The sequence below is a fragment of the Carettochelys insculpta genome, chromosome 18 (assembly GCF_033958435.1).
Source record: "Carettochelys insculpta isolate YL-2023 chromosome 18, ASM3395843v1, whole genome shotgun sequence".
In the NCBI taxonomy this organism is placed as follows: Eukaryota; Metazoa; Chordata; order Testudines; family Carettochelyidae; genus Carettochelys; species Carettochelys insculpta.
The window spans coordinates 29925212-29942260 of NC_134154.1; the positions used below are offsets into that span (position 1 = coordinate 29925212).

General features: G+C 43.3%; 1 protein-coding gene across 4 annotated transcripts in view; it reads left to right on the plus strand.

Annotated features, from left to right (window-relative positions):
* The window catches only part of KIAA1671 (KIAA1671 ortholog), a 143387-nt gene that overhangs the window by 17666 nt on the left and 108672 nt on the right, over positions 1 to 17049 (plus strand). The window contains exon 1 of one of the 4 annotated variants that reach the window (XM_075013243.1): positions 14856 to 15019. The exons of the other annotated variants lie outside the window; for them this stretch is intronic. The gene's annotated coding sequence lies outside the window, so the exon portion shown is untranslated. Of the gene's footprint in view, positions 1 to 14855; positions 15020 to 17049 lie in introns of those variants that run through there. 4 annotated transcript variants of the gene reach the window in all.

Genomic DNA, 17049 nt, shown 5'->3' on the forward strand with positions numbered 1-17049 from the left:
ATCAAGTAAGTCCTTTCGCCTTGTGTCTGCAAAGGTGTGAAATGTTCTGGAGGGATTCACATTCGTGCCTGTTAAATCCCATTTATTGGTTAACCATTTCAATGCTAGGATTAACTGGTTACTGGATTGAACAGATGTGGCGGTGGCTGGGGAGGCTACTTCAGCCCGGCTGGGTTGGAATGGCCCCTGTGCCATCCACAGAACTTGCCCTGGATGGGCTGGAGTGCCCCCACTGATTGTGCGCCAGGGAATGGGGCTGCTGTGTCCTGGCTGGTGCATCCCATCTGGTGATGTGCTGCTATTTAGGCTCTGTAAACATTACAGCATAAATTTGAATTTATTAAAAATCAATGTTGTAATGGTGGGTTTTATAAATTTGAATTTCAGTATCCTTACCGCCTCACAAAGTGAACTTATTGCTGCCACACTCAATTGCCAAACATTGTTGCAGCAGTGCATTCTGGGAACCTATCTCACAATTCTGTCAGCCCCATAGCAGTCTGGGTATTTTCAGTGGTGCAGTGTCATGAATGAGTGCAGGGAAGGGGTTAATCTCTTTGTGATGTAACTTGAGCCCAGGTGAGCCCATGAGAGTGGAGTGACTTTTTCTAAACTGAGAAAAACTGCAATTTAAGGGGTTTTTTGTCCACTGGGGAGGCAGAAAGAAGACAGCCAGAGAAGGATATCCTGACCATCTCAAAATCAGGCACAGAGGTGTAAGTAGAAGGGCAATGTATATTTAGACGCAATCAGGTTATGGTTAGTTTGAATTTGGTTGGACTAGCTATCTGTTACATTGTTGTTGCTTTAATTAATGACTGGATTTTTTTTACCCCCTGTAACTTTTAAGCTGAATCCCAGGGAAGTAGTCTCTGTGCCGTAAATGGTACGGTTTATTTTTTCTTCTTTTGTGAATAAATTACTGTTTTTAAGCAATTGTTCTGATACCTGTGTCCTGAGAAGGGTCTGTGTATGTGTATGCCTTAGGCTGGAAGGCCAGCTGTCAAATTACGGCTCTGTGTTCTCATGCTTTCAGGTAAGGGAGGGATAGGAGCTGGGGTTCATCCTGCAGGGGAGAACCGGTCTGGAGTTTTTCACCACAGGGAGGCATTCCCCAGAGTGCCTTCCTGGGTTTTAGGGGTCTCCAAGGACAGCCTCCCTCCAGGGTCCAGAGAATCTGTGACCTTGGGAGGTTATTATTAAAGTAAGGCCTTTTGTAGGCAAGGTGTTTGTTTTTGTGGGTCCACACTTCTACACTCAGCATGCCAAAGTGGGGACAGATCCCTGACATACAGCATGGGAAAAAATGCCCTGCAAATGGTTGTGGGTGTGTGATGTCATCTTCCCACACTGCATTGCCCTCCAGTGGAAAAGAAATGGATGTCTTTCCAGAAGGAAAAGTAGGGCATCAACAAAGGTTGCCAGAGTAACTGAAATTTTAGCTTTTAAAACTGAAACACCAAAGATTTTACAAAAAGCAGGTGTCTATGTCTTCTCCACTGGCCCTCCAGCCACTTTTCCCTGTGTTAAGGGGGCCAAAGCTTGAAGAAAGAGAAGGATAGAAAAGGTTAAAATAAAGATTTTTGGCTTCTTACTGCACTACATAGAGTTGTCCAATGTGGGGGTTGGGGCTTGCCAAATTTCAACAAGCAGTGTTGCTGAGGCAGGTGGGCCAGCCCAGTCGACCGTGTGGGGGCTGGCCCCCCTCATCGCCATAGGGTGGTGTGAGATCTGTGGCTGCAGAACCTGTTGACATGGTCCCCCCACAGTGGCAGCAAGCCCATGAAAATCTTTGGGGGTGGGGTGGGGGTCTGTGGCTGCAGAGCCAGTTGAAATGGTCCGTCCAGCGGCAGCAAGCCCCTGAAAATCTTTTGTTGTGTCAGGGGCTAGCCATGTGATGTGGTTGGACACAGGAAAGACCCCAACTGCATGGTGCCTGTGTGGCGGGGGGGAGGGGCCCTGCACAAATGTAAATGCAGAAAAAAAGTTTCTCCACCTCTCATACAAGCATGAACCCCCCCAATAGCCTAGCTGTCTAGTGGGGCAGGGGCTGTGGTGCCAGCATTAGGGGGGGCTCCACAGCATTGCCAGCAGCTGCAGCTGCAGCTCCTGCTCCCTGGTTGGTGTTCCCTGGTTGCTGCAGCCTGGCCCTGACCGTGGCAAGCAGCTCCCACTTTCCTGGTATGCCTCCCTGGCTGTGGCGGCTGAGCCCTCGCCAAGGCTCCCCAAAGGCTTCTGGCCACTGCAGCTTGTCCCGACTCCCAACTGGTTTCCTGGCCCCAGCTGTAGCTGCTTGGTCCCAGTTAGGGATTCCAATCATGGGACTTACCTACTGTCAGCTCCTGAATTGTGCCTACTCCTGGCTGCTGTGGCCCTTTGGTCTAGCAACATCCGTGGTCCTACCAGACCATGGATATTGTCAAACCCGAGAGTCCCATATTTCAGAGGCTGAACCTATATCTCCTCCTCGAAAATTCTGTTGAGCAAGTGGATGAGAGCAGAAACAGTGATATGTCCCTGGAGTATCTTGGGTTCATGGGAAAAATACAGCTATGATGCCCTGGAAATTAGGAATGTAGATGCATCCTGTTGGGTGCAAGGGCTCAGAAAAATGGTAACACCAGTTGAAGGTTGCTATAAAGCAGTGGTGTCCAATAAGAATTCAGAAATCACTGTAGTTGTTGTCCTTCCATATTCGCCACAGCCCCCCGGCTGTAAATAAATGTCCTCCCCCACTCCAGAGCCAGGCTCCCCCAGTCTCCCTTTCTAAATGAATGCTGGCGACTCACCGGAGTTACCGGAGCTGAGGCCATTGGAGAGGCCGGGGTTGCCACTGCTGCCGCCATGCGCTTTCCCCACCAGGTGATGGGGTGTGTGCACGGAGGGGGCAGATGGCGCTCCCTGCATGGAGTTCTAGGAGGCGCTGCATTTAAAGGCTTCAAGAGCTACATGTGACTGCAGACCCAGGGTCACCACACCACGATGTCCTGTTTGCCACATGTGGCGAGTGGCAAACGTGTAGGACCCTCTGGCTATAAAGAAAAACGTGGTTGTTCACAAGCAACAATTAGGTACTTAGTGGAATAGGGGTGTTAAGGGTTAACTGGTTAACCAGTTAGCCTCATCCTAAATGGGTGGACGCAGCCCACTGCGACCTGGGCTGCTTCATCCCAGTCTGAGCTCCCTCACCTTCAGCGCACCCAACGCCACCACAGACGGGGACTCCCCCGACCAACTGCAGCAGCCCCCCTCTGCAGTGTGCGGGTTCTGCTCTGATGATACTGGAGCACCCCCACATCTGCGGCAGACCTGTGGGAAGGGATGCTCCAGCTGGGTCAGAGCAGCTCCTGTCCACAGCGGGTGGGGGGCCACGAGCGGCCTCCTCAACCTCCCCTCCCCCAACCCATTTAATAGGTTAACCAATTAAACCTAGAATTTAAACTGTTAACTAATTAAACAGATTTAACATCCCTATAGTGCAGCCTATTGGGAATGCTGACTTTGCACACACTGTCTATGAAAGGGAATTCACGAGTCCTTTCTCCCACGATTTACAAACTTCCGATTTGTGAATTTTTGGTACAACGAACCATGTATTTTTATACCTATTTTTTCAATTTACAAACACTGTTTTTGCTACAATGAAGAACCAACCTTTGTCCGAGCACCCATTATGCAGCCAGTGCTCTGCCGGCAGCTCCCTTTTCACTTCACAAATGTTCACCTTATGAACAGTTTTCATCGAACAAATTATGTTCATAAATCAAGGGATAGGTGTATCCCCTTCACATCTCGTCTGTTAGATCTGTTTGCAGAAGTGAAGGTCCAACTGTCCATTTCCCACTCCATCTGGTGAGTTAAAAGAGTTTTAGTAAATGAGCCCAAGTGATCCGTACATCAGGAGCTGGCTGGAAATAATAGAGAAGGCTCATTCAGATAGAAGGAAGAGGGAAGCACAGCATCCACTGATTGGAACATAGTGTTTTATTGATGTCTCAGAAAGAAAATCAACATCTCCTGCCCGGGGCAGAGAAAATGCATGGCCCTTCAAGGAGAAGGTGAACACCAGGCAGAAGTTGAATAAAGTGGAATGGAACCTGCAACCAGAAGTATCTTCATTCCTAACACATCGCTTTGGTGGGCTGGTGGTTGACCCATTTGCACCTGGATACCTTCTTTGGTCTTTTCATGTGCCAGGCCTCTATATATATGGGGTGAGGGATGCTCTCCTGCAAAACTGGGTGAAATTCAATTTGTCTTCCCACTTTTTCCACTGCTTCCCTGGAATAAGACAGAACAGGAAGGAGGGGGCGTTACAGATGTCTGGCTGAAGAGGCTGTTGTTCTCAGGTCTGGTTAGTGTAGTCCTTTCCCTGTGCCTACCTTACAGAGAAGGTCTGTTATTGCAAAAGCCAATTTCCATTGAGCAGGAGACAAATTGAAAATGGATTCTTGGAAGAAGTGATTTATTGCTCAAGAAAGAAGTCAAGAAATAGAAGCTACTGGCTGAAGTACAGTCGATATTTTAACTGCCACATTACACAAATGAAATATTGCCTTTGTTCTCCAGGCAGGCTCTAACGTGGGTGTAAGAAAGTGTCTATTGTAAAGTTATGAAGTCCCTGTACTATAATGTTTTCAGGAGTATCGAGAAAAGGATGTTTTGTATAAGCCTCAAAATTAAAAATATTTGTAGGGCAGCTACCTCTTTGTCTTTCCACGGTAGTATAGAGCAGAGGCTGAAAAACTTAGGCTGGAACTCAGATTTAACTCTTCTGCCAGGTGTCACCATATTTCCTGGCCTCTGGAGCTTCCTGATAATTGTCTTCAGGCAGTCAAGTTTATGAAGTTGGGGAATTTCTTGGATGACAGCATTGTGCTCTGAATTCAAGCACGCAGTGCTCACAGCTGTAAATGTAAGAATAATTTTTCTTTGGTTGTGCACTGAAGTTTAGTCCTGAGGAACACTGGCAATTAGAGAGCAGAGAATCCATGTCTCTTGTAATGAGATCTACTCTATGACCGTGTGGCCATCAGCGCATAAATTCACTAAATTGTACATATTTGTCATGCAGCCTTTAGTCATTTTTCAGCTGAAGTAGCCTTTGTGCTCAGGGAAAGAGTGAGGATGTATAATGTACCTTATTTTATATGCCCATATTTAATGGATGACCTGCTTCCCCACCTGGAGGCACACTGTTGTGAAATTCCCATTGTAGCAGATCTGTGAATCACAGTACATTGAAAAATGAGAGCATTTATCTATGCACAGCATATCTGTGCGTTCCTTTGTTCAAGTAATTAAGTCTTCATGCATCCTGCCGTCCTGAAGAGAAATGGATCATTTGGAATAGAGTTGGAAATTGAAATTCAAAGATTCAAGTTTTTATTTCATGAGGGGGAAATTAGTCTCATGCTCTGCAACAGGAGAAAAATAGTTGTGCTCTTTCCTCAAAGAATACTTAACCTAATCAGTAATGTAGGAAAGTAGGATGGAATTAATCTGTGTGCGAAAGCTGTCCCAATTGAAGGGAATGTCAGGAAGTGGGTGTTCTCATGCTGCTTGTCACATGACAGATCCGTTTCTGCTTGCAAGAGGCAAGCAGTCTAGCCTATGTACTGTAACAGTTCTGTGGACCACACTGTACAAAGAAATTTTCAGGGTAATGCAGGCAAATATTCATAGTAAGCAGTCTCTCAGAAGCAAACACAGAAAGAAAAGATGATTATGGAAACAGCGACAGTTAGCATGCCAAGTAGCTCCATAGAAGTCTAACAGCAGCTGAGTAAATCAGAGGCGATGCACAGGACGAAGCTTAAAGGAAGACCCCATCAGAAACCATACTTGAGTCTGTGCATGAAATAATTATGTAGGAGAAAGTGAGATGGTGGAGGAATGTAAGTTCTAAGATATGGTAGCATGCTGCTCTTCATGCGTGGGAAGAAATCCCCCTAAACATGTAAACCTGTCCTCAAAATTCTCTTTTGACGTGATTGCTTCAAAAAATTGACAACTGACACAACACCACTACTGCCTGTTGAGCCAACCAGTGTTGACTCATGGTTTTCTTCAACTGTTGATCTGTCTGTATCCTATTGACTCTTATTCTGAAATGTAGTTTATAAGCTCTTTAGGCCAGGAATACTTGTTTTCTGTGTTCTGGACAGCACCAGTCGTAACAGGTTTCTCAGCCATGTCCAAAGCGTAGGCTGTAATATAATACAAATAATAACAGAGGGAAAATATCTAGAGTATTCTTTCAGGCTAGATACCTAAAACAGGTGTTTTGCTGTTGAAGAAAACAGAGCAGGAATGATTAAAAAAAAAAAACTAACAGAAGAATGACAGCTCAAGAAGCAGGCTTTGAAAGGGAGACTTTATCAAGAAAGAATTAAGTTATCATGATAGTTGAGTGCAGAATCTGATCTGAAGTATCTGTGGCTAACTAGGAGAACGTAATGATAGGTATGCTGCCTCCTGGGTGCTAGGGTAGGATGTATTACAGGAGCAGAAAATCAAGGACTTGCAATTGAAATTATATTCCAGTTGTTGTGTGGCACTTTATAGACTGACAGATTTTTTTAGAGCATAAGCTTTCATGGGCACAGAGCCACTTCATCAGATGCATAGTGGGTCTTTGCCCATGAAATCTTATGCTCCAAAAAATCTGTTAGTTTATAAGGTGCCGAAAGGCTTCTCATTGTGTTTGCAGATACAGACTAACATGGCTACCCCTCTGGTACTACATTCCAGTTGTCTGTATAGGAACAAATGAAGTTAATATAGATCGCTTTAATAGGATTATTTCAAGGGCCGCTGAAGAATCTCTAAGCATGGGTGATCTTTCCAGACATCTTTTCGTTGCCAAACAAAACTGAAGACCAGAGATGACACATGTTGCAGAGCAACAAATTCATGCCCTGTTGCATAGGGAAAAGGACTTTGGGTTCATAGAACACTATGAAATACCTCATGGGTGCATCTATGCAGGCCCCCCCTTTTGGAAAGGGCATGCAAACGCAGCTGATCGGAAACGCAGATGAGGCAGGGGTTTAAATATCTCGCACCTCATGCATAATCTGATGCGAGCGCATGTCTGGAAGAGCTGTTTTCAGGCATCAAACAGCTTTGTAGGTGGGGTTCCTTTAAAAGGAAGCCCTGCTTTCGAAAGCAACCTTCTTCCTGAAAAAAATGAGAAAGAAGGCCGCTTTCAAAAGTGGGGTTTCCTTTCGAAGGAACCCCATCTACACAACTAGCTTTCAATTCAGAAGCAGCACTCTCAGTGCTCCAGATGGCCATCGTTATGCAAATGAGGCACTGAATGTTCATATATGTGCCTCATTAGCATTTCTGATCCATAGCATTTATATACCCCTTCTGAAAGGGTGGCGTAGTAGGGATGTGGCCTATCTGATTACTGGAGCTATGTAATCTGAACAGGTAGGAAGAGAACCAGATTTTTCAGTTTGACTGGCAGGTCTTGTTTGGCAGGGTGCATAGGTGGAGTAGTCTTCTGTTCAACCAAAAAGCCCCCACCGCCCAAAAAAAGGACGTTATAAACAGCATAATACAAAGTGGCAGCTGGATTTGTGCAACTCAGAAAGGAAACAAGTAATATATTTAAAACCTGTGTAAACAAGTAGAAGGATTATGGGAAATTAGAAGTTGGAGATTATAGTTTTGTAGGGTTAAACTGATTCAGATGATTTTTATGTAGAGATTGTCCATATTGATGGCAAAATCTCAATAGGACAGAGACGCACAGAAGTGGGAAGAGATGTTTGCATTTTTAATGTTGCATAAATTTTCTCCAACTTTTTAATCTTGTTTCTTAACTCTCTTGATCTGTGGATGTTGTTTAATGAGCTGTCTGAAGTACATATGATACAATTATCTCTCTTGTTCATATATGACTTTTAAAGAAAGGAAAGCTTGTCCCTCTTACCACCAGGAACTGGTCCAGTAAAAGGTATTATCTTACCATCCTTGTGTCTCTAATATCCTGGGTCCATCAGGGCAACACAACATTGCATATATGAAGGAAAGGGTTTGCTCTGCAGTTTAATACTTTTCTTTTAAATTGAATGACAGATGTTTTCTTCATTGAATATTTAGTAGCTGTGATAAGCCTGCTGAAGCTTGTGTTGAATTTTACAGGCTCTATCAGATGTGCTGCACTGCCAGTGTATTTAAGATGGAATACCAACCTTAATTTTAAATGTGTTTTTGCGTTTGTGTTGTTTAAATCAGCCCCTTGTTGTTTAGCTGCCGTAATCATCAACCACAACCCTGGGCTCAGCGCCTGTTGATGTCCAATGCCTCCCTCACTATTTCTTTCCATCTTTCCCTGTCCAGTTCAGAGTGGCTTAGTTTCTGGCGCGGAGCTAGTCTACAGTCTACTATGTCATCTTCCCATTCTCTGTGGGGTCTGCCTCTCCTGTTTGAAGTGCCCATTATGACTAATATCAGGGTCTTCACTTTTCGTTCATTGTTCATTCTGCAGATAGGCCCGAGTAGCTGTAACTCATGTTGTATAACTTTCTGCAGTAGGTTCTCTTTCAGCTGTATCTTCCTATATAATTCCTTATTGGTGACCTTCTGCATCCATCCTATTCTCAGGATCTTCCTATAACAACTCCTCTCAAACGCCAATATCCTTCTCTTCAAATCTTTCGTTATCACTCAGGTCTCACATCCATACAACGTGCTGCTGAATACGCACTTTCAAGATGCTCCACTTCATTCCTAAGCTAATCTCTTTGCTTTTCCAGATCTTATCCATTACCTTCAAACTCGCTCTTGCTTTTGCTATTCAAGTCGTTGTTTCCTTCTTATGGTCTACATCATATGTCATGTTGCTTCCCAGATAAGTGAATTTCTCTAGTTCGATCCCATCTATGCTGATCTTCCTTCCTATTTCTTTATCTACAAATACCATTGTTTTAATCAGTCCGTACTGCTTCCCTTCCTTATTTAGCACCTATACTGTTCTTTCTAGTTTCTCTTCATCTTTCTTAATTTTGTGAACCTCAAGTTCTTGATTCTCATCCTGTGCACCGATGTCCCTTCTGCCTCTTCCTTGATCTTGTCCATCACTCTCTCTAGGTGTGTGATGAAGATACTCTGCAATAATGGATCTCCTTGTCTCGTACCTCTACTTGTTCTAAACCAACTTCCCAACTCTCTGCACATTCTCACCGCTGCCTCCATATTGTCAACGATATTCTTCAACAACTGTATCAGTCTGCTGTCTACTCCGTATGACTACAAGGCTGCCCAAGTCACTTTCTGATCTATACTGTCAAATGCCTTCTGAAAATCAATGAAGCAAGTGTAGATGTTTTTGTTCTTTCGTGGAGCTTTCTCTATCATTCTTAGTGTCAGTATCTGCTGTCTGGTACTTCTGTCTTTCCTGAATCCCTCTTACTCATCCACAAGATGTTCTTCTATCTACAATCTCAGTCTCTTATCATCTACACCTTGCCTAGGTGACTTGTTAGGGCAATCATTCTGTAGCTCTTGCACTCCAGTACACTTCCTTTCTTGTGTATTGTCACTAGCATGGATCTTGTCTGTTCCTTAGGTGTCTTCTCTTCTTTCCATGCTATATTAAATAATCAGTCTATCTTCTGAATCATACTTTCTCCACTCTATTTGATCGTCTCTCCCATGATCTTATCATTTCCAGGGCTCTTGTTGTCGTTTAGTTGTTTCACTGCTCTTTCTACTTACTCCTTTGAAATGTCAGTCTTGCTCTCGAAGCTCAGTGGAGATATCTCCTTTAATTCTTCAGTCAGTCTCTCTGAGACACTTGAGTCCAACTGTGTTTTGTATAGATTGGTGCAATATCTTGGCCATTGGTGCACAACCTTCTCCTTGTTCATGAGCACCTTGTTGTCATCATCTTTGATCACCATCTGCTTAGCTGTGCAGTAATCCCCCGAGGTACATGAGGGTTATGTTCCATGCAGCCTTCGCGTACCTTGAATTTCACGAAAGTTGGGAGATGGTTTCAGGCAGTGGGGGTTAAGCCTGGGGTGGGTGAGGGCTGCAGTGGTGGGGTGGAAGGGTGCAAATAAGCCAGGGCGTGCAGGGCGTTGGACCTGGGCATCAGGGGGTTGAGCCCGGCCAGGGGGTTGCAGTCTATCACCACTCTGGGAAGACAGGGAGAAAGGGCCCTGAGCCTGCCTAGATTCCCACAGCTGCAGGAAGTTAGGCAGGCTGAGAGCCCAGCAGCTTCACATTGTGCGAAACTCTCTTGTTACAGCGAGTAATGCACAATGTGAAGCTGCATAAAGCAGGGGCTTACTGTAGTATTTTGTATTTTTAATATTACTTTTTTTAAGCTATTAGCCTTTTATAACTGTGTTAGAATATTAAAAATGATGAAAAGCCCGTGTATTAAAATGGAGAATTTGAGGGCTTATTTGGATAATATGCGACTAGCTTCACAACCGGAAGTCTAGTTGAACATAATCACATTCTTTTGTGTGCCTGTGCGTGTTTCTGTGTGATCTGAGTGGTAGTTAAACAATGTATACTTGTTAGGCATTTTCAGAGACAATAGCAAGGGAGGATTTATAAGTGCTTGTAAAAGCTCCTATTAATAGAACTGCCATGCTGTTTACAAATTACAAGACAGTAATCCTGTTCTCCAGTGAGGGGAACCAGAGGGTGGAGTAGTTTATCTTCATAAGAGAATCAGATTATTGTTTTGCAGAACAGTACACCACCCTTTTATTGCTGGTAGATTGCAGAAGAAAGAAGAAAAATGAAACTTTCAAATTGTAGAAATACTTACAAAAGCTATATAAAACAATATTTAGCTGGCTGCAAGTCTCTTGTGTTTTTTGGAATCTGACACTTCTATAACAACTAGTTGTTACATTCTTCTGTGTGGTTAGGTTGAGCTTTATATTTATATTTGGGACAATAAACTGACCAGATCTCATCAGCAATTTGCAGAAAGTAATGAAGAAGGCAATAAAAGGTAGAGGTGCATAAGTAAAATAAGGAGGCCCTCAAGACAGAATTTTTAACATTTCCTGTTTTGATAAAGTGGGTGAAAAAGAAAATAAATTGCAGCTCTAAGAATACTTTTGGCTTAATGAGTATTTAAGGGTGTAGATCTTTCATAGAAAAAATGAAGGAGGTAAATTTATTTAACTTTTTGTCTTTGATCATTTGTTACATTTGTTTTTATCTGTTTAGCTTTAATGGTTACTCTGTTTTGAGAAGCTTTTTACTTTTGTCTCTCTTTATTTTGAAATATTTTCTGTTATAGGCATGACATCTTTTCCATGGGATAGTTATTTGATTAGTCCCTCCACTTCAGGTCATTACAAAATAAGTAGGATTTATTTGTGCCCTGAAATGCAGCAGTAGAACAAACCTTTCACTGGCTAGTATTAGTCCTATTCGAATCTGTCTTTTTCAGAAAGAAGGCAGGGGCTGGCAATAACCATACCATTCACAGTGGAAAAATTCTTGTGTAGTCTTATGTTCCTATTACTTACCTGCTTTGCACAGTATTCCCACTCATGCAAATGGGGGTTTTGTGTTAACAGTGGGAAATATATGGCATGCAGAATGCACCTTGTGATGGGTTACTCACAATACTTTGGTGTATGGCTTTGGTATGGCCCAAAATCAGAGCTTTTAGTGAGCCAGTACACACATTATAAAAACAGTACTGTTGCGTCAAGAATTGTTTTTATTATTATGAAATACAATTGCCTATTATATCATTTAAGAGCTAGATTTATTACCTTTGTAGGTTAAATATTTGATTGCATTTTAATTTATGTATCATAAAACAGTTTATAATCTGAACTTTGGCAGGATTCAGACATCAGTTTTCTTCTGTGTTCACTGTTGGTAGTTTTTACATTTTCCAGCTTTGTGTTTGTTTTGGGACTGGTACTTGATAATTGTAATAAGGGGTTAAAGAGTCACTGGAAAAAGAATTAGGAACTTGAATGTTGATGTAGATTATACATATTCTGTAAAAGTTATAGAAGATAAGGAAAATCAGAACCATTGGTTGCTGGCAAATTTTTGAGTCCCATTTTTAATTGGCCTTTTTTGTCTCTGGGTCTAGTAACGGTGTTCTTACTGTATTACATTAAATCTCTGTGTAACTCCTATGTTTTTATTTTAGTTGGTGTGTTCAACTCAGCACACCCAGTCCGTATTTTGCTTTGCTGGCAGACCTTGTGTATGAGCTCTGAAATGAGATCCTCAGGTTTGGATATACTTCTGTTTGTACTGTACTTCCCATTGACACTGCTCTGTATGTGTAGATCACTCTAGGTATGTTAGGCAAATGCGTGAATCAGGAAATACCCTCCCCCATTTATTAAACAGCCCTCAAGTTTATTTTTTTCACATCAAGGAGATCTTTAAGTACATCAGAATTTACCTATACATTTTGCTTGTAAAGTCTAATTAATAGAGTTCGAGGACAATATTTTTCCCTTCCCATGGAAATTTTCAAGATTTTTAAGATCTGCCCTGTCCATATTGGGATAAAACTAAAGCCTTTCTGATTTTCTCTCCCTCCCCCAATGAAAGAACAGACACATCAGCTGGTACTCTGGTGGTTAGGGAATTAACTAGGATGTGGGAGGGGAGATCAGGGTTTGAGACCCTGTTCTGCCTAATTCAGTTCTCTCACATGCAAGGTGAGTATCCTGACCACTGAACTGTTATGCAGTAGATGACTTTTTTCTCCACCTCTTTATTCAATTCTATGTCCATCATAGAATCTGATGCTACATCTACACTAAGTCCTGAAGATCGACCTCTTAGGTTCGATTTTCCAAGATGCTGTTTTGCACATGCACAAAACAGCATGTTCCAGGGTCAGTGTCTACCCCAGAACGCCTCATGAGCCACAAGGATTAAGGAAGGTCAATGGGAGGAGTGCTCACGTTGACCTTCTGCCATCAAGACAAGCAGGGAAGTTGACAGCTGCAAAATCGATGTTTTTTTGGTGTGCAGTTGGTGTACCAAAAATCACGTAGCAGCCATTGACTTTCCAGGTGAGTGTGGATGTAGCTTAGAAATGTAAGACTGGAAGGGTCCTTGTTAGGTCACCTAGTCCAGTCCCCTGCGCCGAGGAAAAGCTAAGTATAATCTAGACAGTCCCTCGCAGACCATGATAAAGCTTCTTGTCAAAAGCTTTGTAGAAATGAAAGTGTTGCTTAGGAACAGTAAGTTTGTGTTTAATTGTGTTGATGCATTGGCTGCTGCTGTCTGATCAATTGATTTGCAAATTTGGAAAGCATAAGTTGGTTACCTAGTTGCTATAATACATTAAAATTTGCCTGCTATCACGGAGTAGAGACTTTCATCAAAATAGGGAATCACACATTAAAGATAAATGTAAAGGACAGGAATGACCTGGGTAAGTTCTGTAGAATACTTTACTTTGGAAACTACGTTATGTTAGTTTGTGTAACTTTGAAAGATCTTGTACTAGCTAGATGATTTGTGGAGAGCTGTGTTGTTCATGGGAGACAATAAAGCCCTAAGAACCAAGGAAAATATTTAAAAATTTAAGAAATAAACACCAGTAAAAATATCCAGTTTACAGGCATAGCAGCTTTGATTTAAAAAAAACATATGCCTTATAAAAAGATGTTGATCATGCTACTTCTAAGAAAAGATGCCTTTTTTCAGCAGCTTGGTTTTTCCTTGTGTTGTTTTTTTTTGGGTATTAAATCGAGCATCCCATCTGACTAATAAGAATGTCAAGCCCTGGAAATTGACTTTGATGGATTAGGTTTATGGTATTATACAAGGATCATGTTCTTCAGCATAAAAATAACAAAACCACAGTGTAGGAATGTTGGCCAGGAAATTGACCTAAACAATAGTTTCGAGCACTATGTCCTGCATGTTTGTTTGCCTGCCAATGCATCTCTCCGTGTGTCCGGGTGAGGATAATGTACTATTCCTTTTAAGAAGCAGTAACACTCTCGCTCTCAAATAAAATGCACAGTGTGTTTATATATGCTTTTCAACAGACATCAAACTATAAACTGAGACATAGCATTATTAAAAGACATTTTAAATGCCACATTTGGAATATTCTCTCTTTAGGCCACCCTTATTTAGGAAAATATTGGCTCTAAATTGATTATGTGAAGAGCAGTAGAATTATTTATAATTATTTTTTCAGTATGTACATGTTGGAGACGTATATGTCAGACTTGCATTGTGTTCCTGAGAAAAAAGTGCGGAGGGGATTTCACTGAGATCTGTAAGATCTTGAAAGGAACAGATAGATTGTGATAAGCTGCTTGAGTTAGTTACTATTTAAAAAAAAAAGAGGTCATGAACTCTAGGAAGGGACCGACATAGCATACGAATAGTACAGGCAGAATGTCTCATATATAGGCTGGTTGCAATATGAAACAATCTGCCAAGTTAACTGTGTAAACTAACTTGTCTCAGAGCTGAAGCCGTGATTAAATAGTAGAAAATGCTGGATATAGATACTAACTGGACTTTGGGACATAATTTAATACTGGATATATTTTATTTACTAGTTCTCTATACATTTTTTTTCGTCCCATGTGCCCAACTTACAGGTGTTTACATTGGTTCTTTTATCCAGTGGAAAGTACCAGACTCAACAAGTAGTTGCTGAATGTGCTGTCATTTTATAAAAGAGATATCAGATTCTTAAAGGAGATTATTTTAGTTATCTGACTAATCCATGTGAAGGATTGTTACAGATCAAGGGTAGAATATTGAATTGTACTCACTAAACTTTGAGCTATTGTTTATTACCTGTTCTGCACTTTGATACGTTGTGCTTCACATAGTGAGAAAATGTTTTCTCCATTCGGACCATTGGTGTTTCAACCCTGTTTCGTTTCCCTCACAACACTGCTTTTTTTTTTTCTTGTCCTTCTCTGCTATATATGCCGTCTTCTCTTTGCAGTTTCTTTCCTGTTCAACTACCCTGTTGGCTTCATTCCTGCCTCCTGTCATCCATTGAACTGATGAAGTGAGTAATGCTGTCATTTCAAGTGTTGGCATTGGTTTTTTGAGTTAACACTCAAATGAGGTTGATGGGGTAAACAAGTTTGCAGTTCTCTGAGTCCATTGTTTCAAATTGTCTGCAGACTCAGGAAGACACCCTAGTTTTGCCTGTATTCCTTGTGTTGCTTCTTTTGCTTATAACATTTTCAAGGGTTGCTTTGCCAAAAACAAACAAACAGAAAAAAACCTACGTTACATTCTGTGTAATCTAAAAATAGCATGTGAGTCACAAGAACACGCTATGTTGGTGACTTATACCTTTGGTGTAAATAAATACTGTCTGACTGTAGATGGAGGGTGGTAGCAGAGACGTCACTCATGCTGCGTTTTGCAGCTGGCAGTGGAGTAGTTTTACAGACACTTTCTGAAGAGGCAGAATTCAATGACCATGAGGGAAACAAAGAATTTTGTATAGTGACTTTATATCTGAACCTGCAAGCTTTGATCTGCTAAGTAAGTTTAAATATACAGTGCAACTTCAGTTTAAAAAGGTCTGCAATATAAACAGAAAATGGATAGGTTACATGCTGCCGCTAAACAGATTTTCACTTACTATTGATGGCTATACTTGTCAGCTTTACTAGCAGCATAGTTGCCTTCTTAGGCGGTAATTTGGAAATACAGCACAGGTTAGTGGATTATGCAGGGTCTGACACTTGAGCCAGGGCCAAAACACGTCAGATGGCATTTTGGCACTTTTACTGCATGAAAGATGCCATTTTCTCAAAACGGAGTCCTTCACACATTGTGACTGTGCATGTGCTGTGCATGAGAGAGGGCAGTCCCATGATGGGACATGGGGTTGTTCTGGTATTGCTGGAAAATGAAAGGGTCCAGGACACTTGGTGTGTGTCTACACGGGAGCCCACCATCAAAAGAGCAAAATCGAAATTCAGAAATCGATATACCGTCTTTCGAAAGAACTCGACCACACAGCAAAGGCAGATCGCAGTTCCTACCCACTCTTTCAAAGACCCCGTCCCATTATTTCGAAAGAGAGTGTTCACGCGTGTATGAGCGCTCTTTCGAAAGAAGGGAGGCGGAGATGCCGCGGACGGGGTCACGTGGCCGCCAAGCCCTTCCGGGGCTTGCAGCCGGCCACCACCTTAAAGGGCCTCCCTTCAACTCCCCAGCCCTGCACTAGCCGAGGCCTGCTGAGCTGCCAGGGGCAACGCACGACCCCAGCGTAGCAGCACCATGGCCGACGACACCCTGCTCCTCGCACTGGATGCAGACATCGAGGGCACTGTTGCCCACGTTGTCTGCAGGGTCGCCGCAGCCGCTCCCCTCCTCCTTGGGAGACAGAACAGTGTCCAGATCCGGGAGGCCCTTCGTGCAAGTCTTGCCCTGGGGCCACACTGAGCACCTTGATGCCCACATCTCCCCTTCCCCCCATACACCTACCCCCCACCACATGCACCCCACCACCACCATGCCATGCCTCCCCTGCCATGGGACCACGGGACACGGGTAGTGGTGCACAACATAAACCTTTATCAATAATAAACTGTAAAAAACTGGTGTAAAAGTTCAACAACTAAGTACAATGTGTGGAGGGGGTATAGGGTGGGGGCTAGAACTGGGAGAGGGGGCAGGGGGCCTGAACTCGGAAGGGGGTGGGGAGGGGGCTAGACTTGGGAGGGTCACTTGGGCAAGGGGGTTGTGGGCCGAGAGCCACGCTGGCCCCGAGATCCCCTTCCCCCCCAGGAGCGGGTGCCACGGTGGGACCAGGATGTGGCGGGGAGCACTGGAAGGTACGGGCGTGGTGGGAAGGTGGGGAGGCATCTGTGTGAGGTGGGGTGGAGGACTCTGGGGGGGGGACCCTGCAGGGGGCTCAGGGGATTGGGCAGCTGGGGGAGGGTGCAGAGGGCCAGGAGCTGGGCCACATTGCCCACGTGCTCCTGTAAAGTCCCATGAATGGTGTCCAGGTGGGACCTGAGCCTATCCCAGGCCTCCCTCCGCCACGCCAGGTCGGACTCCTCCAGCCGGAGCCGG